At 42.3% G+C, this 26,895-nt stretch overlaps 1 long non-coding RNA gene across 4 annotated transcripts in view; it reads left to right on the forward strand.

Moving 5' to 3' along the window:
* Positions 1-26,895, forward strand: part of LOC114011669 (uncharacterized) — a 268,684-nt gene that overhangs the window by 141,210 nt on the left and 100,579 nt on the right. For all 4 annotated transcript variants that reach the window (XR_008746639.1, XR_008746640.1, XR_008746638.1 and 1 more), the window contains 2 exons: positions 15,232-15,375; positions 22,838-22,907. This is a non-coding gene — a long non-coding RNA (uncharacterized LOC114011669). The remainder of the gene's footprint in view (positions 1-15,231; positions 15,376-22,837; positions 22,908-26,895) is intronic.

Below are 26,895 nucleotides of genomic sequence, written 5' to 3' on the forward strand. Positions count from 1 at the left end.
GGCTCCTATCCCGGCATGAGATCATACAAAGCTGAATTTGTACCAGAGTTTGAAAAGAAAATGAAAACACGTTACTGTTAATTTCTTTCAGCGATTTTTCAGCTTTGCCAGGCAAAAGCTTGGTCATTGGTTAACTTCCATGTACCAGTATCAAGATTTCTGAGTACATATGTGTGTATATATACATTTTCTCCACTAATAATGCATTTGATTTATACTCTTTTGATCTTTTATCCTTGCTAGCAAGACTCCTGGGATTTTTTTATTTTTTTATTTTTTATTAATAGAGGCTTTAAAATCTAGTGTTACTGAGAAAACTCACTATAAGAGAGAGGATGTACTGCAGCCCTGGCTCTGTCCCAGAGTTACCTTAAACCACAATAGAGCTAGGGTATCTCTTCTTTCACCTGTCTTTTTGCTTTTTTTATGTCCGATTGCTGTGATAGGCGTCAGTGAAAGCAATGGAGCAATGGCCTTGAACGTGTGCATACCTATAAGGGTAAAAGTGTGTCAGCTGCGTGTGTTTTCTGGGTCTCCTGTAAAATGAGGTAACTAATGCCTGAAGTTAGGACTTCAGGTTACCGAACAGGGCTGAACTTCAAGGTTGCAAACCCAAGCAATTGTAGGCTATAAAATTCTACAATTAAAGCTACTTGTTCATCCCTTTGGTAAATATTCATTTTGATTGCCTTTAATTACAGGATTGTGTACTATTTTTTTTTTTTTTTTCCTACAAGTCCTGCATATTATTCAGTGCACTGCATGGCTAATGCTTAATGAGTGGGTAGGTTGTTGATGTTTTGTTTCTCACAGTTTTTTGTATGGCCTTATTTGCTGCGTGGTTGGCAGATGGTGCACTGAATACAGAACACCTCACTTCCTCGTGGAGGGTTTCATGGCGTTAACACCAGAAAAAGTCACTGATTTTTCAATCAGTCCTAACGGGAAGCACAAAAGAATATCTATCTATCTATCTATCTATCTATCTATCTATCTATCTATCTATCTATCTATCTATCTATCTATCTATCTATCTATCTATCTATCTATCTATCTATCTATCTATCTATCTATCTATCTAACCAAACTCTCAGCCTTGATTTAATTTTCTGGGGGGAGATGGTTACAACACAGTCACCTTGATGGACGACTTTAGTGGAGGAACTGGCAGGCTGTGCCGGCTCCGGCTCCTGACTCTCCTTTCTGTAGCAGCAGACAGCAGCGGGTCAAAGCTCGTGCTGGGGCACAAGGTATCTCCAAAACTGAAGGAATTTGGTGGAGATGTAAACAGCTCCAGCCCACCAATGTTTGCATCTCTCTGTTGTTGAATGTACATAGGAACATAGACTTGCCGTACTGGAAATCCTCTTCAGTGATCGCAGGTAACCATGCAGTAGAGCTTTTGCCCAGCCAGCCTAGAGTGCTCCCTCAGCAACCTGCTCTCCAGCGTTCGGTGCCTATTTAAGACCTGATGGAAACAAGCAGAGCTTCCAAACCTACAATAAGCTGCAGGAAGAGAAAACCCTTCATCTGGTTTCTGTCTTTGAGACTGTAAGCTCTTCAGGCTGGAGACTGTGCCTTCCCACATGTCGATAAAGCATTTCAAGCACTACATTAGTATAAACACCAGTGGATGAGCTCATCATATATCAAACAACATAATTAAATCAGCGCTTTATTCACTGTCTGTGTCTCATTATGGCTGCCTCCTAGGTCACACTGTAGCCTTGAAGATCATGTAGGAACTCGAATGTTGTAACAGCCCTCACAGAAACATTTGCTTTGAAGTTGGTGCTATTCATTTAGAAACCATTCTTTAGGAAAAATATACTTTTGTAAACTCTGGTCCTATTTTTGAAAAGCCATGTAAAAGGGAAACACTCATTATTGATTTTTGTCATAAATTGCCATGCATGAATATCAGCCTGCAGCCACCGATCACGTGATTGTGATGGGATTTCTTGATTGATTAGAGGTCTGAAAGCAGTCAAGCGGATGATGTATTAGAAAGAACCCAGTTTCTCAGAGGGGAACATGAGCTTGAAGTGCTGCTTGCCAAGTAACCAGACTTTGGGCATCAGCATAAGACTGGCAGTTTTAGAATTTAAGTGATGCTTACTTTTGTCTGCTACTTTAAAGTGCGCTCCCTTTAAAACGATGTAAGAAAATATTTTAAGTGGGATCCTCCTTCCCCCTTTCACAGTGCTGATACCCACACTTTGAATGTCATGTTATATCAGCACTTATATGCGTTTTATACTAATAGATCCTTGTGTATGTTTTACAAGGAAGTAGGCTACCAGTTTTGTCTGAGCAATAAGGTACTTGGAAGTCTGAAGTCATAATCATAGATATGCACATAAGCCTTGTGCCTCACCAAGTACGATGCCTTGGGCATGTGTTATTGCTTGCCTATGCCATAATTACTGTACACATGTAGCTACAGGAATATACCCATATGGTTTTCCTACTGTAAACTTTCAGAAGGAAGGGCTGGTCTGAGATCTTAATAATTACAAAGCTGGCATACAAATTTCGGCATTAAGGCTCTCCCAGATCCACTTGAAATCAGGTTACATTCATATTCTGTTTTATTTTTTGAATGGCAGCCTGACAGCATGCAAAGTTGTGATGTTGTTGCTTGACCTGCTCTCTCCCAGCCTTGCTAGCAAGGGAAAAAGAGGGAAAGATACTTAGGGTTTATATTCTCTTGCCTTTGCCATAAATGAAGGAGACTTCCCGCCGCCCCCCCCACCCCCCCCCACCCCCCCCCCCGGCAAGTTCCCTGAATGAATTAATATTAACTGATAAATTTACTGGACTAAACCGTGTTTTTCCTCCCTAATATTTATCTATTTCTCTCAAGTGCTTTTCCTCGGTACCAGTAGCGATGGCACAGAACGGTGAGTTGATGCTATGTGTTATGGGCTGCTGTTTGCTAAATTTGAGCCCCAAAGCAGGAAAGCGACGAGAGATCAAAGGCGGCTTTTTAGTGTTCTGCAGGACAGGCGGGCTCCAGAAATCAGACATGAAAGCAAAGTTGTGCAGCTCACCCAAACAGCCACATTGAAGGTGCAGGGCATCTGTCAGCTGGGGCTCCTCTGGGATGCTCTCCAAAGCACTTCCACGAACCTGCTGCTGCAAAGATGGGAGGTGGTGGTGGGGGATGGTGATGAGGAGGAAGGACTTGCTGGGTCCTGCTGGAAGTTGGAGTCAGTAGCTCCTGCTAGGTAGCTCCCCTGCTGGGAAGAGCAGCTCTCCTGGCAGGGTAGGAGAGCTGTGGGAGGGCAGGGAAGGCTACTTGCCCACAGGCTAGAGCTGGAAATCACCTGGCTCCTGCTCAGCTGGTGAAACAACAGCAAGGAGAATAGTCTGTTATCCTGCCTAAAGATGAGTGCCTTCATGTGGTTCTGGGGTGCTAGAGAGGAGTTGCTTCTGAGAACCCTGCTGTTCCTAGCCTATTCTTGTTTTCCTCTTCAATAACATCATCTGAGCAGGGATTTTTTTTTAAAAAAAAATCATTGGTAGACAACAGAAATACAGGATGCTCCGTACCAAAATTTCCAGTGTCTTCAAAAACTGACTTTAATTTTATTATGTTGCCTGAGTGGCTTGATTGTTGATGGGTTAGGCACTTGGTAAACCTCCTAATAAAAAGAATAAGGACTTTTTATTGGGTTTACACACTTTTTTTATGTCTTTGTTCATGTTCTGTTATTTTGCTGTGATTGTTTTTTAAAATAGCTAGAGTGAAACAAAAGTGGTAAACCCTAATTTAGAGGTGTTAGCAAGAGCTGGCTCACTCTGATAAGGGTCAGCCAGGCTTCACTGGTTCTGTATTATAATCCACTACCCACTGTGGTTTATCCTTTCCGAATATTACTCTTCTGTTATACTTGCTATCATCTCTGTACAGATGATAGCTTAATACTTGCAAATGACCTAAATACGATGAACAGCAAGCCATAAAAACTCTAAAATCATATCCCTATGAGAAGAGAAGGGCAAGACTGGCAAACTTGTTTTTCTTAGGGCAAGTGTGAACAAGTGTTGGATGTAAAGAAAAAGTATCTTTTTTTTTTTTTTGCTACTTTTTTCTTTTTTCCTTTGCTATGGGGGCACAATTCTCTTTTCTGTTTGCAGTCATCCAGCTTAGGTGTGTTGAGTGCAGGGCCTATTTGCTTGTACACAGCACGTGTTACACAATGCCTGCAATACACAGTGATGTACAGCTTTCAACAGGGAGCCAGCTCGGAGCGCAGGCGGAGCAAGCTTGAGTCTGTCTGTACCTGCCTGCGTAAAGAGATCCTTAGAAGAAAGCAGACACCCCCATTTTCTCCTTATTACTGCATTACACCAGAGGCAAATGCTCTAATTAAAATTTGCAGTTAGCAGCGGATTGTTCTAACTGCTGTAAATTTCAGTCATGTTAAGACTTCCTGGCGGTGGGAGGAGAGGTGCAGGGAACCGCTCAGCGCAAACAAGGGCTCTTGCGTAGTTGCCTATCACAGCCCAGCCCCTCTCTCCCATACGATTTGTTAAAGCATCACCTATGGCACCTTGTAGCAGGGAAATTGCTAAACAGTTCAAGAGAAAACGTGACTAATGCTGTATAGCGGAGGAGCAAAGATCTGTCGTTTATTTTAAGAGGATCTAGCCATATCCCGCTTTCTCCTAGGCAGAGAGTGGGGAAAGGTGCTTGACAAAGCTCAAAGCAGCCTTGCTGTTGCCTTTGTGCCAGCATGTTGCTTCCATCGGTCTGACACAGTGGGAAAAACTGGGAACTTGGATAACAAGGATGGTAAGATGAAGAAATAGGAATTTTGATAAAGGCATTAGAGAAAGGTTTTGCATATCTAACAACTAGAGAAATAGAAACTTGGAAAATGACTGGTTTTCTGAATGGGTCCCGTTTTTTACCTTCTCGGTCAGTGTGTTTATTTACTTTGGCTGTCCTGATGGCGACTCAAGTACTGTGCCAGGTTAGTCTTCTGCTTACTTTTATGAGCTGGATGGCTGAAAATAATCTTCCTTCCAAATATTTATTTGCTATCCTACACTGTGCTGTTTCCACTGCTCACCTAGACCAAGGAAGAATGCCCAGTTAATTTTCTTCCTGGAATGGGAGGACATGATCATATGGGAGCTATCAAAAGAGGTGCAGCCTGGCATGTTTTTACCTTTTCCCTTCTACAAGGGTGCTTTTCTCTTGGGCAGGCTGGGCAGAAAGCTGCGGGTCTGGACGTGCTCTTTCTTGTTGAGCATCATTTAGCAGCCTGTGTTTGGGATGGAAGAGCAGAGTTGATGGGGTCGTATTCACATGGAGCCCCTGCTTCCTGTTGCACTGAGTTTGACCTAACATAAGCAGCTGACATAACATCACTGTGGGTGTTGCCAGCATTTTCTTCATTTAATATTAAATTTGGGGGGAGAAAAAAAATTAATACATGTTTTCTTTTAAAAAGGAAAAAGAAAACCCCAAAGGATCTTGGCTGGCTCTGCATGCCCTATAGGTATGTCTGGTTGGTTTTGATGAGCGAGGTGCTGTCCTCCTGTTTACCTCTCTCAAAGGAAGTGTCTGTTGACATAGTCTGTGTTTCAATCATCTTTATTATACAGCACTCTGGGAAGCCTTTGGGCAAGTGGAGCCAGCCATAAAAGCAGTTTTCTTGGTCACAAAGAGAGACGAGCCTGACCAGACACCCACAGTTCGTATGTCTTTATTTGCAGAGATCTGTGCCCCGATAACCTCAGACCCCGCAGCAGCTGAGGTCAGCTTAATTGGGAGTGCTGCGGGGGACGGCGGGCAGACTCTCGGTGGCTGCCATACTTGCCCTCTCACCGCAGCCATAAGGACCCGGCGGCACCGCCGGGGGGGCTGGGCTCCCTGACCAGCCTGGCTGGGGTTTCCTGCAGCAGGAGAGCTGGGGGGTGGGTATTACCAGGCTCAGAGGCAGCTCACAGGTGTCCTTCACCCCCCTCCTTCCTCCCTCCTACGTGTTTTCCATGCACGCTCTCACCATGGGGTGCTGCTCAGTGTTTGTTGCCCTCAGCATGGCTCAAACATTCACAAGATTTCACGTGCCATTACCCGGGTGAGGCTCATTCACTGAACGGCATCCAAAGCATTGCACAGTGCAGGTTTGCGTCCGGACAGTTGGTCCCTGCATTCAGTGGGGAACTGCTGCTGGTAAAGGTTGGCCATGTCATCAAAGCTGTCCGTTAATATTTACACGAGGAGAGAATTTTCAGATTGAAGTTTGCGTGTCAGGGCTGAACTGTCGTGGGTGAGAAAACTGTGGATGGTTTGCATGATGTTATAGCAGCATCTTGTATTATGCTCTTGTAAGTCTTTCAAATAGGTGAAGTTAGCTTTGGTTTGCCATATTTTCCTCTACTGCTCAGTGATGAGTTCCAGATTGGTGCTCATGAAAACAATGCTAGGCAAAAAGCATCCATCTTTTTGGGAAAAGGTGGGGCCCTGACCGACCGCAATGTGCCCTCGAGGCCTCTTTCTCCAGATCCATGACTGCCTGGCACCTCTGAGGGGCTAAACCCATCCATCTTTCGAAAGAGGAATGGCTTTATACTGGGCTAATAGAGAGTGAGTTATAAACCTTCCCCGCTCAAGATGTCTGCAGTACCAATGTGGAGCTTGATTTTATCTTGGATAGTTTGTACCATAAAACAGTTGTGATCTCTATCAAAAATTGTTACCCAGGAAGGTGGTTAAGAAACAGGGTATGAGTGACCCAGTCGTCAAGCATAAGGCACATCTTGTGGGGCATGGGGAGCTGCCTAACAGCTAAATATTCAAATATCAATTAAAATAATTTACAGAGACATGCACTAATGATGAAAGCAGCTTGTGCCTTCATTGTAGTCAAAGATTTCAAGGCCAAATTCACTGCAAATATAAACAGTGGTGCAAATTATATGCTAGAGCCCAATTGTACCCCTGCAGGCTATAAATAACTCCTATTTTAAGTCACTGGGGGTTATTTGTCTCCTGTGGGAGAGACTGTAGTCTGTGGTGTAGCTGACCAGAAAATGGTTGTTAGTGATAAAGTGGTGTAATTTGCATTGATTTATTATTCATTGGCTGTACAGATCAAGTGCAGCTTACCCAGCAAGAGGGATTGACACCAGGTTCTTTTGTTGCTTAAACAAATGTCCCTGTTGAGTATAACTGAGCGATGCTATTGTAGCAGAGGGGAGTTTATCGCACACCTAGTTTGTAACTCTAAAACATGTATCAGACTTCAGTAAGAGATGACTCCAAGCTTAATTTTGGTCTGTCACTGTAAACGAGGGCTGAAAACTATTAGAAGTAGGTGTATATAATGAAAAATAAAAGACGGTTCCTTGAATTTATCTAAATCCCCTGCATCTGATAACATGTGTATCCTGCTTTAGAATCTCTCGCCTTGCATCTAGCATCCTGCATCTGAAACAGAAGGTCTTTATTAGCTACAGAAAGGAGGAATTTGTGTTTAGTGTGGGCAAAATTAAGTTGAAGATAGCCCAAGATTGTTCTTGTAAGGCTTTCTTCTGAAAGTGTTGACTTCAGAGCTTCCAGGTATTATGAGATGTATTATAATTGACATAAGCACGATATTATCAGTGTCTACTTTGGTGTTCTTCTGAAAACTGTAGCTCTTGGCAGAAAACAACTGATAAAAACTGCTTGTTGAGTTTCTTTTCTTTTGCTCCTCACCTCTTAAGTCAGATTTCTATTTCTGGTGGTTGTGGAGAAAAACCTGGGAATATGAAGCAAATGCTTCTTCAAACTAAAAAAAGAGGAAGCAAAATAAAAAGGAAGAATATATCTATTTTAACTGTTATTTTTCAGTTAGTTTTGGGGGGAGGGAGAGTATTTTATGTTCAGGTTCATTATTTTTAAGTGTGTGTGGCCACCACTGCAGGTTTTGAACCATCCTGCTCTGCAATTCCACAGTGATTTTGGCTGCCAAAAAAATTGGTGGTAACACAGAGAGGAAAGCAATGCTGGAGGAAATCATCAGCGGCTTTCTGATGATTCATTTTGCTTTGTACATTGACATAGCATCAGCCTCCCTCCATGAGTCCCAGTTATGATCTGCCTTTGAATAAACACTCTGTGTCCTGCCACTGGCCGTTGTTCACACCCTGGTATGAACTTGCCGAAAGGAGTGCTGTAACTCTAAATTGCTCTTTTTGGGCCATTTTTTCTGGCAAAATCTGAATAAAATAATAATCTTGGAACTTAACTCTCCTCCTAAAAGAAGCATGTTCTGTCCATTTACAGCTGAACCATTTTTGCAGCATATTCCTTCACATTTTTGTTAAAGCTTAACAAAATTGTTTAGAGAGCTCTAGTGGCTGCACATCAATCTGATATAACCAGCTGATTAACGTGACTGATTTCTGCAGCGAATTTCTCTAATCACTTCTTATTTACAAACTGAGGTGGTTTTGTTTAAAGCAGCTATGCTGTGAGTGTTCATCCATCTCAAAAGTTCATTCCTTGACTGAAGTAAGTTTAGGAAACACAAGTCTAATGAACCCCTGTGACAAACGGTGCCCATAAAAGAAGAGGTCATACGCAAAGTCTCTGGTAGTGTTAATCCCTTGTGTCAACTCCTGCAGACGAAGTGAAAAAAAAAATATATTTTTTTGAAGATAGGAGAAAGGACATCATAGTGAGTGTAGGGAAATAAGAGAGAAACCAGTACTTCGAAGCCTGCAAGGAATTCCTGCAAGGAAGTGTGCAGGAAGCCAGGCAAGGCTGGATTTCCATTATCCAGGCTACTGGCTGACAGCTGGGGATTTGAAATAATCTACAGCTTTTTTGGGGGAACTTATTTAGACCTTGTAGACTTACTCTACTGGGAAATAGAGTGGTTCCCTTGTTAGAAAGAAGGTAAAATTATCTAGTCTGTCTTCTTAGGCACTGAGCCGGCGTCTCTGCTGTGATGCATCGTGCTTTTACATAGTGCAAGTACTGAATCCTTCTGCGTGTTTATTCTGTTGGTAAATATAATCCTAACTGGTATTACACAAACAGTTTCCAATCATAAATATAAGAAATATTTAGCAGCTGTGTCCCCCTGTAGGGAACTCAGTAGGACAGATGTCCACGGGTACTGGGATGCAGTCTATGCACTGTATAGACAAGTCAGTATAACTCCGTTGAATTGTAGCACGGCAGGAGTGGCTTCAAGGAGGTTTCAGATGGCCAGGTCTGTTACACAGGGTGTCAGCAAAAGCTGTGACGTGCTAGGCAAGGTCGGTTTTGGTGGGGGGAAATAATCATATAAGTGGATATATGAATATGTCATTCAATATTTAAGGACCACTGAGAATCTATTAGTCATCTTCAGCAGTCACCATGCCTTTTATTTTTTAAAGCAGGCATGTTTTCCGTACACTTTTATGACAATTTTTTGTTTCCTTTTAATGCTCTGTACATCTGGGAGGATATTCTACGTATGGCTTTCAGAGTAGGAATAATTCTGCAGGTTTCCCTTTATTCTCTGTACCTTCTATTCTGATCACTCAGCTATGTTTGTACTTGAGTCCTGCCTGAGGAAAATCTAAGTTTTTTCCCAGTGGTGGTGGTGCTATTTTTTCTACACTTATGTTACAGATCAGAATTCTGTCCAATATCACCTTCAGTTTGACTTTTCTTTTAGCTTCTCTTGCAAAAAGTTGTCTGGTGTTTTTGGATATTTGTGAACTTCGGAAGAAAAGGCATTTCTCATCCGTATGTACTGCTAAAGCTTTTGCCCAGACTCGTGTCACCTTATGATTCTCTCTCTGCCATGTTATTTTCCTTGTTTTGGCATGTGCTCCCTTGTTCTGTTAATATCCCTTTAGAGTGCTCTTACAAGAGGTCTTCTGATCACATCACCTTTAACTTTATACTTTTCTCTTTAGATTTCCCTTTACTTTCCACTACCTTAAACAAAAATAAACTTTATTTTTAAAGCTCTTAGCAGTCCACCTCTAGCTGTAATTCGTACAGTCTTTGGAGACTGACTCGTGCTCTCCCTTGGCCCCTGACGCCTGCCTGCCTCCCTCCCGGATTCGGTGTTTTAAAGTGGTGCTTCAGTGTTTGTGCTCTTTCATAGGAGAAACCCATCAGGATATGCAGGTCTCTCCCCAGTTCTACTTTTGCCATGATATCTGCAGAAAATTTGGATGCTGGTGATCAGAATTCGTTCAGTCCCTAGAGAAGGCCCATAGGTGAGGTGGGCAGATGGAATGAAAGCTTGGGCTGTGTTTCTACTGGGATCTATTTGATAAAATAGAATATTTCTTAAGGGATGGTCTACATCACTGTGTGGGGTAGTAGCCTTTGATACTGAGTCTGTTACAGCAGTTAAATATGTCAGGAAATGATGGGAAAAGGTCTGAAGATGCTCATACAATATTAATGCCTGGCTTTAGTCTGTAGGAAGTGGAAAAGGGAGAAGATGGAATAATGGATAATGGAAGGACAGCAAGAAAAAAGGGAGGGATAGAAATGATAGGGACATTAATTGGACAAACAGGACAGTTAAAAGGTTTGTGCCTATAACCTGACAAGGCAATTGGTTGTGGGCCAGTTAGAAACAAGGAAAAGGTTTGTACTTCAGTACCAGGTCTATAGGATAGAGGAATCTAAAAAACCAGTGAAGACAAATGTAGGGAAGAATATTATTCTGCTATGCATCTAATCTTGCTGGAAAAGTAGTATTTAGTTGTTGTGTTCAGGAAGAACAGAAAAAAGAAGGTAGTAGGCTGTCCATGAGTGTTAATTATGTGAAAGATCATTAAAAAAGAACCAAAACAGACCAAAACACACATACACAAAACAACCAAAACCCAACCAGCTGACACACAACAGGAAAGGACATAGTGAGTACTAGAGTATCTGTTCTGGTTTTAGCAGCCAGTGGTGAGATCATAGATGATCTAAACATGAGAAATAACTTCAGATCCAAGTGATCAGGAATTGATTTAGTTGAAATGACGGGAGGATGAGAAGTATGCCCTTAATTAAAAATTGCCTTTGCAAGACAGCAAACCTGAGTCTGTCAAACCACTAGCAAAGCAAGCCAGCTGCACTGGAGAGCTCAGGGGCCTGAACAGTGCAGAAACTGGAAGTTTTTACAAGTACTCCAGCAGCCTGGATTTGGTGTCCCAAGGGAGGAGAAAAAGTTATCGGGGAAAGGCTGACAGAAATGCCAGAATTCAGGCTGAATGGAAGCTAGCAAGGAATGTTTAGACACAGAGAAAAAGGATGTTAAGCCATATAAAAAAGTTCCAAACAGCAGGAGGGCTATTTTGTAGTGGTGCTGCTTGTGCAGGGATTAAGTTAGATGTAGCCTCAGTGTAAAAAAACACACAAACAAAGAAACCCAAACAAAAAACCAAACCCAACCAACCAACCAACAAAAAACCCCCCAACCACCACAGCACACCCATCACACATCACCTCAAAGAAACCTTCATGGTGACCATCAGGAGAGAAAAATCTGAATGCGGTGGAAGCAAAGCTTCAGTATCGCAGTACTCCTGAATTGCATGGAAGTAGCTAACCTTGTACCCCCTAATTCCTAAATTGAAGGTATGACTGCAAGGATTTTTAGCAAATCCTTCAGCACCCACTGTCTGTCTATGTTTTGTGCTTAATTGTGTCAGCTACCCGGAGCAGAAGTAATTTTGTGTTGTCACACCTCTGGGTGCTGTGGTTATTGAGGGTTGTTAGGTCAATTCAGGAAGGTTTAAAATATATAGACCTTAGAAAAAACTTAAAGAGGGTGTGAAAAGAACTTTTAAGTGTGTGATGCCATGTTAGGAAACTAAGTCAAGGGTTTATTTGGAGTTTTTCTGATTGAACAGAGAAGGGGGAGATGAGTTCAGCAGTTGTGCCTTTTGTGCTCTGGCAGAAGGCTGTGGCATTTTTGGGACACTCAAGGGGAGAATGTTGTGAGGCTGGTTAGGATAAAGTACAGCGTGAGAGATTTAAGCTGCTGAGACTGGAAGAAAGGGGCTGAAAGGGAGTGGTTGGGCTTGATACTCGGGAGAAGAGAAGGAAAGTCACAAGTGACTTTGAACGTGCTGTTGTAAGCATTGAAATCCCAACGTTGGTATTGGTTGTAGAGAGAGGAGGAAGTTTTGTAGGGAAGGCATTTAGTGTTAGGGCAAATTAATTTATGTAGGTGACAAACTGTAAAACTTGAAAATTTGGAAGGTAAAATGAAGCATGTGTGTAAGTGCAGAGTAGGTGGCTTAGAAGGGGAAAAGATGTGTCAGACAACATGGTTTCATGACCTGCTCGGTCTGATTTAAGGCTCCTGGCCTGTACCCATCTCCTGTCCCTTACCACACATTCCTCCCCTTGCCCTCGTGTCAGATCACCTCAACATCCTTTGGCAATCTTGAAATGGTGTCTGAACCATCAGTGTGGAGGTGGGTGCTCAAGTCGTGACCTAAAGAGCTCACCCAACTGCTGAACTGAGCAGAGCAGCAGTGTGCCAGTGGCAGCACTTTCAGAAGCACCCATCGATGTGGTGGGCTGCCCAGAAGAGAGAATGATCATTCACAAGAAAACCAGAGGCTGCTCTGAAACCTCCATGAGGATGAGATGTCAGAGCGATGGTGATGGTCAACAGTATCAAAAGAACCAGAAGGGCCAAGCAGGAGGGGGATAGAAGAAGATCCTTGAGATTTGCCCAGGAAGAGATCATGAATGACCCTGGCGAGAGCACTTTCATTCAAAGAGAAACAGCGGAAGCAGGGCTGGATGGGATCCAGTGTTCAGTTGGAGGAGAGGAAGCGAGTGGGTTGGCTTCAGCCTACGCTTGCAACAAGCTCGTAGATAAGGGAAAGGAGGAAAGGAGTAACTGAGTAACTGCTGGGATAGGTGGGGCTGTCATCTTTTCGATGTTGGAAAGGGAGGACAGAGTGAGAAGATAAAGGGGCAAACAGGGACTAAGCTTGGCTGAAGCAGAAACATGCAGTTGAAGACAAATGGAAGAGGTTAAAGAATCTCAGATGAATATAGCTAAATAGTCTATAGGTTCTGTATGGTGATACATCAGCAAACTGGGGTTTGGTGGGTTTTGGGTTTTTTTTTTTTTTTGGTAGGAATTAGCAATTGGAGAATTCAGTTGGAAAAAAACAAAACCAGCAGCTTCATGCTTAATGAAAAATAAATTGGCCAAGCAAACTTTTTGCAGTTGTAACCGATGTGAAGCAGCAGCACATTGCTGCTTTCCTTTCCCTCTTTCCACCCCCACGGCCACGGCAGACAGCAGGGCATAGTGCCGACATGTGCTGGTGTTACAGTGGCTGCTACGGGGTTCGCTTGGCTCTGGAAAGCAAGCGGTGTGTCCAGCCTTCAGGGACCGCACAACCTAATTGTCTGGCTCTGGTCCAGCTGCTGATCGACCCAATAAACTCTAATGAATCTGGATTCCTGCAGTCTGATTTGCTTCCTTTCCCCGTTATGTGCCTTTCTCAGTCCATGAAGAGCTGAAACCTGAGTGCTGGCTTTGACAAAGGGAGTGAGAGAGGGGGGAAGAAGGGGAAGAAAAGGCAGATAACAGCCGAATGTAATCAGTGTTTTATTACCATCCCCAGGAAGTGGGAATGGCTTTAAAAAAAAGAATAGTAGTAGGTTGGAGCAAGGAAAGTTAGTTATGGTGAGGTTATTTGACAGGAAATTACAAAATACAAACAGACAGAAGAAACACATTTTAAAACAGGGTAGGAAATCTCAAGTTACTTCACTGTGTATATTGAAAAACCCCAAAGCAAAGGCTGAAAATAGCAGTTTAAACAAAAGCTATCTTATCTGATAAAGGCATTTCAAGCACAAAAGGAAATTTATATATTGGGTTGACAGTCTTAAAATAAACTGATTGTCGCGATAAACACCATAGATTTAATTGTGGGAAAAAATTGGGTTCATTTGTATGACCTGCAGATACAGTAAATTCCCATGTAAATTCATTCCTTTCCTTTCTTTGCACATTTCTTGTCTCCTAAGCAGCGTTTATCAGTGTTTTCCAGAAATTGTAAAGGTAGATTTATGCATGTAGGACGAGACTGATAAATATGTGCATATTTTAAAGATTTCCATGCAGACCAGCTAGGATTAATTTCCTATGCTACTGTGTGAAAGCATGTTAATGGTACTTCAGCAAGTACCATTCAGATTCAGAAAGATTTTGGCAGAAATAGATTGTTTTGAGATGAGAGTGAAAATTCCAGTACCAGTGATCAGAATTATTATTTTATTCATCTCTTTGTTGGTATACTTATGATATGCTCTTGATTACTTGGTGTGCCTTTTCACTTTCTGTGTGGAAAGGAAACCGTTCTGTTACTGCATCACCTCCATCCTGAGTCTGTAAAGCACTTACAAGTGTGAGGAGAGCAGAACTTGCTGGCGTGGGTCTCTTGTAGCCCTGCTGTAGGCACCAAAGCTGCAAAGAACAGCAAGGAGGACCTTTCTGGTACCCAGACTGTCATGGAGTCTTCTGTTACCAACAAAGTTATCTTCAAAGGAAAGGGGCTGATTTTTGATTTTTTTTTTTAAGCAAATGCTGCTCAATTGCCAGGGTTCTCCTTACCATTTTTCTTTGAATTTTACTGCCAAGACTTTTAAATAAATATTGCATCCTTATAGATATGTGCCCTTCTAGTGAGATAGGTTATGTATTATAGGGTTGGTACAATCAGATTTGCTGGGCAGGAGGCAGCAGGAAGAAGGGGAAGAAGTAACTCAGTTGTGCAAATGATAAATTATTTCTGTTAAGAGATATCAAACACCATGAGGCAAATATCTTGCTTGCTCTTGACTGAAGCAGTAACAAGAAGCATTAAGGGGTTTATAGATACACTTGTCTGGAACTCTGCGTTCCTCCCCTCTCCCTGCTCATCAGGCTGCGTATCTGACAGTGTGGCAGGCACATCTGTGACCTGGTGCCTCATTGTTCCTGCTCAGCCCTGGGACACATGTACTTTTGGGTTGCTTTTCCCAGTGAATTTGTCCTCTGTTCCTGTGACATGCTATTGCTCACACTGTGGAGCCTTCATCATCTATGAATACGGCACAATAAAGTCTGGTAAGAGGGCACTCGCTGAGGTATTAGGAGTTAGTGATGCTTCTCCTCAGCTAAGGTGCAGCGTGGCATCCTTGTCGCTGAGTTAGGTAAGTGGTTGCTTTCATCTGCATTTTCTCTTTCCCTTTTACAGGTGATTCAGGTATGCCTGGAAAGCTCTTGAAGACCAGAGGGCTCAGAATTATCTGACCTCAGGAGGCTCAGAGCATCACTGAAGCCTAGCACAAAGGCGAGTTCACATCACCTTGCGTTGAGGGACACAAGACTACAAGGCCAGGTATGTCTTATTGCTGGAAACTCTTGCTAGGAGTCCTATAAAACTGTCAAGATCTGATGGGTCCATAAGGGTTTTTGCTCTGTTTAACAAAGAAATATCACTTGTCGACGGACCATGAGGATCGGGTTGCAATACAAATATTCTGAACCTGTGATCGCTGGGTTTTGCACTCAAAATAAATAGAAGTGACACCTGTGTAGGAAAGAAGCTGATCTTTTTCCTATTGATTTATGACTTATTTAAGTGACCTCCTACTTTAACAGGATTTCATAAGTCAACTGGGAGACTTCGTGAGGGAAAGTTGTGGGAGGAAAGTAGCTTCCTCCTTAAGAGGAGGGCATTGGTGTTGCTATGAATCACTAATCCAAAACAGAGTATTTAAAAAGAAAGAAAGAAAGAAGCTGAAAGCAAATAAAATAAGAAATGGAGCTAAAATACCTTTCCAAGAAGCATGTATTGAGTCCATGGAAAAACTAGGAATAGAATCAGTCATTCTTGACTGACTCATTTTTTTTTCTTGTTAGATTTCAGGTGTTGGATTTTTTTTCTGAAACCTTCTACAGTTAATCCCCAATACAATTCTGAAATGTAGATGTGGTACTTTTGTAGAAGGAGATCAATAAAATGTAGAGTCCCATAGCCAGCTCTCCAGAATGCTGTTGGAAGTAGTGGGAACTTGTGTTTTTCCCATCTGTTTTTTTCAGCACTGATCAATACAGACTGCCATAGCTGATAGAAGATTTTCTTAGTGTTAAATAGCATGCTTGAAAATTAGCATCTCTGAAGAACACCAAGATCACTAAAAAAATTAAATTCTGGCTGTTTCTATGAAGTATCTGTAACAATCAACTTTCCTCTTTTTAAAATTGAGACATGTATGAATGAGATGTAAGGAGATGCCTTCAGCACAGGTGATCATGATGATACATCATTTTGGTTCTGTATTACTGCTATTTTATAACTATTATGCTACATATGCTGAAAAAGGAAAATGAAGTTGTGGAGATGCAGTTATGGCCCTATAACAATCCTTAGCAGAGGCTAATCCTGTCTGTGCCTGGGTAGCAAGCAAGTCCTTTGCTGATGGTGCATTAATGTTAGCTTTAACTTTTTAGCCAAAATAGAAAGCAGTTGCCAAAGTTAGGACACACAACCATTTTGAAAGTTTACTTTAACACAGTTTTACTGTATTTTGCCTTCATAATGATGCTAAAATGGATGGACTTTTTTTTTTTTAACACTATTTTACATTAAACTGAAAGTGGGAAGACTACTTCGGGAAAATTCTGCTTGCTGATTTTGAAAGGTATGTACATGAAGCTCATTGGGACTACTGGGAGTAGATAAAGGCTAGGTCAAAAAATAAAGTTAGTCTTATCTTCCTGGCTGTGTTTATACGAGTTGCTTAAGCAAGTCTGTGCCATGGAGTGTGTTTTCTTGGTGACAGAACTGAGACTCTGTGTGTAGGTGACTGCCTTGAGATAAGAGCACACTGGTGAGAACTGGGGTAGGGACCCAGCTTCCCAACAGGACAGTGTTCATGCCTAATTCCCTGGGAAGTGCTCCAATCACGAAAGGTGCTTCTGCAAGGCTGAAAGACCTACCAGCTGGATTTGGGGATTTGTAGGTCTGTTCAGCATTCTAAAATATGGCTCATTTATTGAACTCGTGTTCTTGCATCTTCGAAACTCCACTGTGAGTAAAGTTTGAACTAATTAACCAGGAACAGATGTAAACCATATTCTTATCTGAACCATATGTTATCCTTGTAGTTTATCTGTACTTGTTTCCTTTGAAAACAATGAAGGCTGAACGTATATTTTGCATGTATATGGTTTTAGTTTTGCAATGTTTTTATGGTTTCCAAATATAGACAGTAGTGCAGTTTGTTTCAAGGTGTTTTGAATACAGTACATGGCACATTTCCAGCTTCTTTCTAATCAGTCACTGGCTGGCTTTCTTTAAAATTTAATTTAAAATATGAAGTGAGTATTTTGCAGAAGCAGTTAATACAGCCTCAGTCTAGGACTGCAGTCTCTAGAGATTGGGTGGTATTTGTGATCTTTGCTCCTGCAGAGGAAGAATTCTGTGAAATTGTGTTGCTCCGTGTTACAAAACTCAGTTTCTTTTGAGCACTTACAGTTTGACTCTTTTTTTTTTTTTTTTTTTTTTTTTTTAGGGGGGGAAGGTTGACAATAAAGTTGAATTTAATTTGAAGCCTCAGGAGAGAGAAGTTTTACAAAAAATAAATCCATAAATCTATTTTTTAAAAATGCAAGGTATTCAGACCATTCTCCTTCCTGTTTTGTTGGCTGAATTAGCTTGAACGTTTGTGCATGAACAGTGTTACTGCACCTTCACAGTGATGAAAAGATTTTTCCTCCGGGGGCTTACTCAGTAGGGCCACAGTCTTGCAGCTTGTGATGGGACAGGGAGGTGCTTTTCTCTGTTGTGGGACATTGGCAATTCATTTTATTGGTTGTGCAAGGCAGAAGTACTTCTAAAAGTCTCCTTTTTATTCCCGGCCCCTTCATGTGAAAGCTCTGCAGTTTGGCCTAAGGGAAATAGGCTACAAAAGGAGGTATCAAAATTTTGCAGCTTCTCCTATAGTGTGTTGATGTTGCTCCTTGAACCCAGCCCGAGGGAGCCATTAGGGCAATCACCTGGCAGCTGACGAGGAGAAGGGGAAGAGTGAAGTTTCCATAGCACGCTCAGACTGTAACAGCCACGGGACCTGTGCTTCTCGTTAAAACACAGCTTCAGAATTACCATGTTCAAACTTAGTAACACTTAAAATATATATTTACATAATGTTATGTAAGAGTTTTCTAAGTAGTGTATTAAAAATCATGGGGTATTACTTAAAATATTTTAACTGCCTATAACATTTTCTCAGTTAATAGCCAAGTATAGAGATTGTTTTCTTATGGATTGGTTTAAATTAAAAAGTAGACAATACATTTTCTAATGTTATCTTTTTTCCAAATATTGATTTTGAATTGAAGTAGATACAAAGATCAGGTCCTTTTTTCTCAGAACCACAGAATGGTTTCGGTTTGAAGGGACTTTAAAGATCATCTGGTTCCACCCCCCACTGCTGTATGCAGGGACACCTTCCATGAGACCAGGTTGCTCCAAACCCCATCCCACCAAGCCTTACTTTTTATTCCTAGGTTCTCTAGTTAATCCACTAAACACAAGCTAATTTTGTTGTATAATGGTATAACACAAACCATAGACTAAACAATATAGGCATATAAAACTGGTATTGAAGGGGGGGGAAAAATATATATATACACTGTGTATGTTTTAACTGGAATAAATGCTACTGTCAGGGGAAGGCTGCATTAGAAAATGATTTTTTAAATGCTGAATACTGATGCATAGTAGAACAATGAACTATCCTTAGTATTTACAAAATTACAAATTATCCCAGCATACTAGATATTTGACTTTTTTCAGGCAATCGTGTACAAATGTTGTGACAGAGGTGGTCATAAATTAACAACAAATGCAGATTTCAGCAGAAATGTCAGCAAATTCTACATGACTTGTAGCTATCAAATGCCTGTGCTACACGTTTTCTGTGTGAATGTACTAAACTGGTTGGTGTTTCATAGACAGCTGCAGTGGAACTGGTATTCACTAACGTGCTTTTTATCTATGCTCTTGTCTGTTCCACTTAAAGCTACCTGCTGGTGACCTTGTGTTACCAGCTTACACTCTGAGTCTAGAATGGCTTCACCTTTCTCTTCTTGCTCAAGCTTAAGCACAGGCTTTAGTCTTTGAGAGCTCAGTCTTATCATAAAACCCTCAACTCATTTTTGCTGCTTTAGTTTCCACATTGTTCTTCTGGGTGGGAGATGCTCAGACCTGGGTTTCTTCCTGATTTTGCTCCCAGGTAATGCATGTCAATTTTACTCTGCTGCTGAAACAGTCAAACGTAAAAAGCAAGTAGCGTCTGAAATATACTCACAGTCTCCTAACAAGCCTGAATCTTGTGTCAGGCTTGTGTGTTATATTAAAATCAGGCTGAGCTGAATTCTTGAGATAAGTTTATGTCCCCAAGCAAATATTCTTTTTCTTTTTTATCTACTCAAACCAAGGCGTGTTTTAGTTTTGTGTAATATGTAACGAGAAGAAAGTGGGTAGAACATTATATATGAAGACACAGCTACTATGAGTGATATGAATTAAGACTTCGATGGGAGCCGATGTCCTGAGCAGAAAGGACCATGTAGGTATGACTCTTCTCCAGCAGTTTTGGGATCAGTGGGATCTAACGGCTGGCCTGTAAGCTCAACAGTGGCTAGTGATTTAAACCCAGCCTCTTTAAAACCAGTGACTGATAGAATTTGAAACATCGGAGTCGGACAAATGATAACAGATAAATGCCAGGATACTGGCTTATGTGTCTCCCTGCTCGGTTCCTTACAGCCTCTCCTTCCAGGCATCCTGCCTAGCCACGGGGGAAACACCTTCAGCCAGCGCTCGGTTTGGGTTTATCTTGTACCTGCATTCACTGGTACTGTCAGCTGCACGACAAACACTCCGGGCAGTTTCAAGAGTCTTCCTCAGAGATCCACAAACCCAAAGTAGCCTGTTTCTGGTGTGGTAGCACCTTGGGAATGAGGAAGGAAGAAAGTCAGCTTCAGTGTACGGCTGCTGTTAATGATGAACCCCCTTTTCCTGGGTGAAGAATATGGGGAGTCCTGCAAAGACTGGAGGAGCTGTCTGGGTTTGCAACCAACACAGGGGGATTAGTGAATTCAGAGGGGGCTTTCCCAGGCTGCCTGGAAAGCCAGGAAGAACTGGTCATGGAATGAAAGGCACTGCAATCCTGAGTATAGGATGGACCCACCTGTCCTTGCTGTATGATTTGAATTGGGTTGAAGTAACTGCATCAGGTTTTTGAAGGCATGGAGGAAGGCATCTTCCACTAATGTGCTCACAGTCTGTAAGAGACCTTTTGCAGAACTGGGAACAGATTTTGGGTCACTTCTGAAAAACAGATCAGCATTGGACTTTAATGAGCAGCCTGTTTGGTTACAGCTGCTGAACACAACATGTGTGCTGCCTTGCATATGGTGAGGCTATATCCAGCTGTAGTTCTCATGGAAATACTGTGGATATTGGAATGGAAGCAGAAACTCCTTTATTTTTGTAGTACTGTAATGCTGAAAGTTTTTTTTTCCACCACAGCAGCTCTGTCTCCATACCTGCCTCTTAGGAAAGTTTAACACAGTTTGGAGCTGTTTTCACTTGTAGTGGAGAAAGGTAAACCCTGAGTAAGTGTAGCCATTTTTTGGAAGGCTAGGTAAGATGCCAGGCGGTCTCGTGTACAATTTTGCCAGGTTTAGACACTGGGGAAAGAATCAAACTGTGGAAGAAGCTGTTGTACTAGAAACTGTATAAATATATACAACCAGCATGTAAAAGTTTTAAATTATTTTTAAATGAGGTCGGATTTGTTTGAGTGAATTACATTTAACAGGGAAAGATGAAAGGTGGTCCCCACTGCTTAAATGAACACAGTCCAAAGTCTTTTTTGATCTCTGATGGTATGCTCTCTTGGCATACTCCTGGCTCTGTAGTGAGGAGGTCCTTGCAGCATGCTCCAACTTTAGCCACCTACTGTTGCTTTCTGTTCTGCCCGTCCTGAGCTTCTGGGATCTTTCCCGCTTGGATTGAAGTGTGAACTGAGCATGTGGTATTATTTCTTCTCCTTTTCACTGCCCCAGCTCACCTAGCTGAAGAAAGATGAGAGACATAAACCAAGAAACCTTAGTGGTGTACTAGTGGTGGAGACAGCAAATCCTAGCATCATTTAGGTTGGAAAAAAACTTTAAGATAATAGAGTCCAACTGTTAAGCCAGCACTACCAAGGCCACCACTAAACCCTGTCCCCAAGTGCCGCATCAACGCATTTTTTAAACGCCCCCAGTGCAGGTGCCCCCTCCCCGGGCAGCCTGTGCCGGTGCCTGACCACCCTTCCAGGGAAGAAATGTCCCCTCACCCCCACCCTAGCCCTGCCCTGGCGCAGCTCGAGGCCGTTCCCTCTGCTCCTGTCGCTCCTTCCCTGGGAGCAGAGACCGACCCCCTGCCCACAGCCCCCTGTCAGGCAGCTGTAGGGAGCCATCAGGGCCCCCCGAGCCCCCTCCTCTCCAGGCTGCCTCCCCCCTCAGCCTGTGCCCCAACCCCTTCCCCAGCCCCTGTCTGGCTCTGGACACGCTCCAGCCCCTCAGCGTCCCTCTGGCAGCGAGGGGCCCAGAGCTGAGCCCAGGGCTCCTGGGGACCCCGTACCGCTGGCCCCGGCCCCTGGGCCCGGCCTGCCCAGCCCCCGCAGAGCCCCCTGCCCCCAACACATCAACACTGCCCCAGCTGGGGCCACCTGCGGCTCATGGAGAGTGCTGGAGGGTGCTCACAGGTGGGCCTCAGCACTGAGCCCCAGGGAGCACCACTTGTGACTGGCACCAACTGGATTTAACCCCATTTAACTGTTTGGGTCCTGCCATCTACCCAATGCTTTACCCAGTGAAGAGTATACCCGTCCAAGCCATGAGCACCCAGTTTCTCAAAGAGAATGCTCTGGGAAACTGTGTTGAAGGCTTTACTGAAGTCTAGGTAAAGAAGATTCACAGTCTTTCCTTCATCCACTAATTGGGTCACTGTCGTAGAGGGAAATCAGGTTAGTCAGGCAGGACCTGCCTTTCATAAATCCATGCTGAATCATCCGGTTGCCCCGCATGTGCTGCATAATGACACTTAGGGAGAGCTACTCCATAACCTTCCCCAGCACCCAGGTCAGACTGATATGTCTGCAGTTCCCCAGATCCTCCTCCTGCCCTTCTTGCAGATGGGCATCACATTCCTGAACCTCCAGTCAGCCGGGACCTCCCTGGTGAGCCAGGCTGCTGAGAAATGGTGGAGCTCGGCGAGCACCCACCAGCTCCCTCAGTCCCTCGGGTGGATCCCACCCAGACCCACAGCCTGGTGTGTGTCTCAGTGGTGCAGCAGGTTGCTGGCCATTGCCCCTTGGGTTATGGGGGCTTCACCCTGCTCCTGTCCATGTCTTCCAGTTCAGGGGGCTGGGTACCCCGAAAACAACTGGTCTTACTACTAAGGACTGAGGCAAAGAAGGCAGGATGTACCTCAGCCTTTTCCTCAGCCTTTGTCACTGTGTTTCCCCCTGCACCCAATAAAGGATGGATGTTCTCTGAAATGTGACTTTCTCTGAAAGCCGTAGGGCACAAATCCCTACTGGGCTTCGGTGTCTCTGCTGTTGTGTCTGTGGTTTTGTGGCTTAATTTCTTTTACACCTTTGTAATGTTACTTTGTTTGGAGAATTTCTCTCCTTCCACTGGCACCATCTTTGTCTCTTCACATCTTATGTGCAATACAGTTTAAAAGCAGAATGTTTTCATGTGATCAGGGGATCGTGATTGTATTCCTCATTTCCTAGGGGCCTGCTCTGAGACCTGTGGGCATGATCCACGTGTGCTACCGACCCTGACTCAAATGGTGCGACAAATGTAAGTATTTTGAAGAAACTTGGCCCTGCAAGCCTCTGTTTGTGCACTTGGAGTTAACAGATGCTTTAATATCCCTGTGTCATGCCCCCCCTTCTGTAATGTGCATACAATGATATCATTCACTTCATCGCACAAAGATGATGTGAAAATGAATCACTTAATGTTTGTAATGCATTCAGATGTTGTTGTGATGAGCACTGTAGGAAAACCCACAAGCAAATGAATAATTCATTGTTCAAATCGGACTCTGAATAGTACACAGTAAACAAGACATGGGACTTCATACTGAATAGTAAGAGTAAGGCCAAATAATGATCACTGGTTCAATTATCACTTCATTCAGAGTATTGAAAGGGAATGGGATCCTGTGGAAGAAGCGTGGTTGCGTCCTAAGGGATTGTATGTTAGTCTACGATTGCAAAGGATAACAAAGATAAAATAGTTTTTTTTCATTTATTTTTTTCTTACTGCCAGTGACCTTTAATACTAGTTATGATGTATGTTTTGGAACAAATATAAAGAGATTTAGGCTTTTTAAACTGTCTAATTTTAAGTCTATAGGTCTTCCCTTACAATGAGGTGATAGTATTTGGGAATCCTATTCTCTTCCTGAATTGTATTTTCATTGTTTCCTGCCACCCAGTGAATCTTTTCATTGTTGGTGCTCAAGCATCAGATGAAGGATATAACACCGTCTCTGGATATAGTTTTTTCATTTGGATTTTATGTCTTGATACAAAATGATCGTAAGAGAAGCTAATGGAAGAGGAGAGTTAAACTTTCCCCTGCGTACCAGCTGCAAGATAAGGGTTGGTTTTGATGGAATCGCAGGTACTGGAATAGCTTGTTCCTGTGTTCAACCTTGTGACCTTCCTTCAGTTGATACTCTGAATGTTTACATTTTGAGGGTGAAAAAGAAAACCAAGGGAGATGTTTGAAGCTACACTACACAAAAATATCTCAATAATTCAGGCTGACTGATAGCTCCTCTAGTAACCAAAGTCACCTACCATTTTTTATAGTCCTAGGGCATAAGCCATCCATAACATATAATCAATTCTGCTCTGCAGATGGAACTGATGTTTTTTTCCCAGGCATCCCCTCCCTACTTCCCTAAGCTGAATCTTTAAAAATCAATTCATGTAATTTGATCAATTTAAAATACTGAATACACTGAGGTAATTATACTGAACTTCTTGCATTTCACTGCTTCCAGGGACAAGACAGCTATTGACAGTGCAGCATTAAAGATAAAGCAGCATTTCCATGAAAACAGTTGTGATTTACATTTGACATTTTTTAAACCTTTTACCTGTTCTTGAAGTAGCTTTTGCAGAATGGTGATTTATAGTTTAAATGAGGGCTTCATCTTTTTCTCTTGAAGTGAGCAGTCTTCAGTCTGTTTATCAGTCCCTAAGGATGAATTTTGTATTATAAAACCACCTAAGTGCTGCGCTGTTAGTTTAATTTAGCAAAAGCGTATGTCATCTCAGCTTTCTGTTTATTTCCAGTAAAAATCTTTTTCCAGGTTTGGAATATACATGTTTAACAAGATGTGGTTAGTCATTACAGTGGTGACGAGTCCAAAATGTGATTTCAGTGGTCACCGACATCCATTGGGTGCTTCCATAAAGCTGTTCATTGAGAGATCATGACCAGTATCAAGGCACTTAGGGAGGCCTCTGTAATTGGCAGAAAGTCCCTTAGGGTCTAATTTTTCAGGAATCCTGAAGTCTAACCATGCTGTCCTGTCTTTGGGCCAAGCATATCAGTCACCTTTGGGGGCAGACTGAGATTCTTAGCTTTTTCTTGAGACTACTACCCCTTATGAAATTACCAGCATTCCCAATGAAGTTTGTAAATATGTCCTATTTATTTCTGGTGTAAGGTATCCTTTCTATTTAGATAAGTATTGATGTAAGCTGCATGCACATTTAAAACAATCTGGAACGACCACATACTCAGCTGTTGATGTGCTTTAAGAACGTTGTGTATTTGTGTGAAATTCGTGAATTGGGAATCACTGTTGTACAAGACCTCACAAAACTCAGAAGACCAGTTTGTTTTTCTTCTTTTGTGGCTCCTGTCCCCCTGCTTTTCCCCTCTTTGGCTTCACAATTTACGTGCAAGACCACTGAGCACAAACATGTCCAAGAGACAGCCGCAGCCCATGATGGTACAATACCACTACTAAGTATGATAAATAGCAGTTGTGGCACACCTGTGTTTAAAAACAAAACCAATTCATGTTTGAAAAGCAATCCTGTATTTGACGCTCTTGGAACAATTTAACAAAATGCTGGTACTTCAGAATATGAGGGCAAATTTTGATGAAAACCCCTGCAGAATAGCTGAGTGATTGGAAGCAAATACAGGATCCGATATAAAAGGATAAATCTGCATTTTAGGGTTGTAAAGAAATATGAACCATAAGTACATTAGCAAGCTGACAAATGTAATGAAAGGAGGAGACTTTTTTTCCTAGATTCCAAAGCTGGCAAAGAACAGTAAACATACCTTTTATGTTTTTTACTTTAGAGCATGTAATCCTTATTATTCTATAGCAAATAGAAAACTTGCAAATGATGAACTTATCTTTTGCAAAGATGGGCAAATTATTATGCCTGGAGGTTGATACATCCAGGGCATCGTAAGTGCAGTGTCACTGGCCTTCTACAAGAGAAGAGTTTTGTATGTTAAATGGTATTTGCTTCTGTCTCTGTCAGCATTTTGTTAGGGTCCTGCATAATTTTTAATCTGAGTTCATAGTGAATCTAATACTCCATCCATCTCACAGCCAAAGGTGGATTTCAAAAGGTGGAGCCAAAAGTTTGGAGGTATTTGAAACAACTTATGATGAGATTTGAAGCTCGGAGGCAGAAGGCAGTGAAGTTTAGGTACCTGAAGCAGTGCATGCACCTCTGTCTTCTGATGCCAGTCAGGGTCTGACTTAGTTCTTTGCACTTTTTACCCAGGGATCTCAAAGCATGTTATAACTAATGAATTAATCTTGGCAGCAATGTTAAAGTTGTATGTAAGCTACTATGTGCTTATTTTAGGCCTTCATGAACGGAAACATAAATCAACTTGTCTTGCACTGCATGCAGAAGTAGTGTCAGGAACAGAAACTAAAGGTCTCCTTTCTCCTTGTGCTTGGTTGACCCACAAGTGTGAGAAGGCTCATTCAGGCACGCAGAATTATGCATGCTGTCAAAAGTACTTCTGCACTCCTTCTTTAGCCTACATCCCAAAGAAAACATGACTTTTCCGTTTTGGTTTTTTTTTTTTTTTGTTCCTTCCCCTCCCCGCCCCCTGCCTCATCTCTTCCCCCAGTAACCTTTCCTTGTCTTATCTAATTACAGGAGGGATGGGCAGGGCTGGAGGTGGAAGCACTAAAAATGTTATGAGATAAGGGACTGGCTGGAGAAGGAAGATCAGTTAGTCCTTTCTGAGAGATGTGGGTGCCTACCATGTCTCTGCTTTGTTTGACCTGAGAACTTGGCTGAACTTCTTCAACCATGGCTCAGGATTTACCGTAGTAGGGGCTGCCTCTGTGCCCAGCCGGCAGTTAGGTGGTGGGGAGGGATGTGGGGGGACATTTTCGAAATGATGTCACTGGGAGAAGGGTTGCTGGGAATTTGAATTGGCCATATATTAGAATGAAACTTAGGTTTTATTACTGGCACTGCTTACAGAAGAACTTGAAGCTATTCTTTCTGTCTGTAATAATTCTAGCATACTTGGGAAAGTATTGTTAGAATTTTCAATAGCTTGGCAATTAAAAAAACCTCATTTTATTTCCAGCTACAGTTGATAAAAGCAGAAACTTATATAAAATATCGGAGTCTAAGTCCTTTCAAGGGAGTGTTTCTTTAAATAAATACATAACAGCATCTCAGACTCCAAGAGTGGGGTTATTTTTGGTTGGTGTGGTTGGTTTTTTTTTTTTGTTTTTTTTTTTTTTTAATCTTCTAAGTGAGTGTCCTTT

The sequence above is a fragment of the Falco peregrinus genome, chromosome 3, assembly GCF_023634155.1.
Source record: "Falco peregrinus isolate bFalPer1 chromosome 3, bFalPer1.pri, whole genome shotgun sequence".
NCBI classification, from domain to species: Eukaryota; Metazoa; Chordata; class Aves; order Falconiformes; family Falconidae; genus Falco; species Falco peregrinus.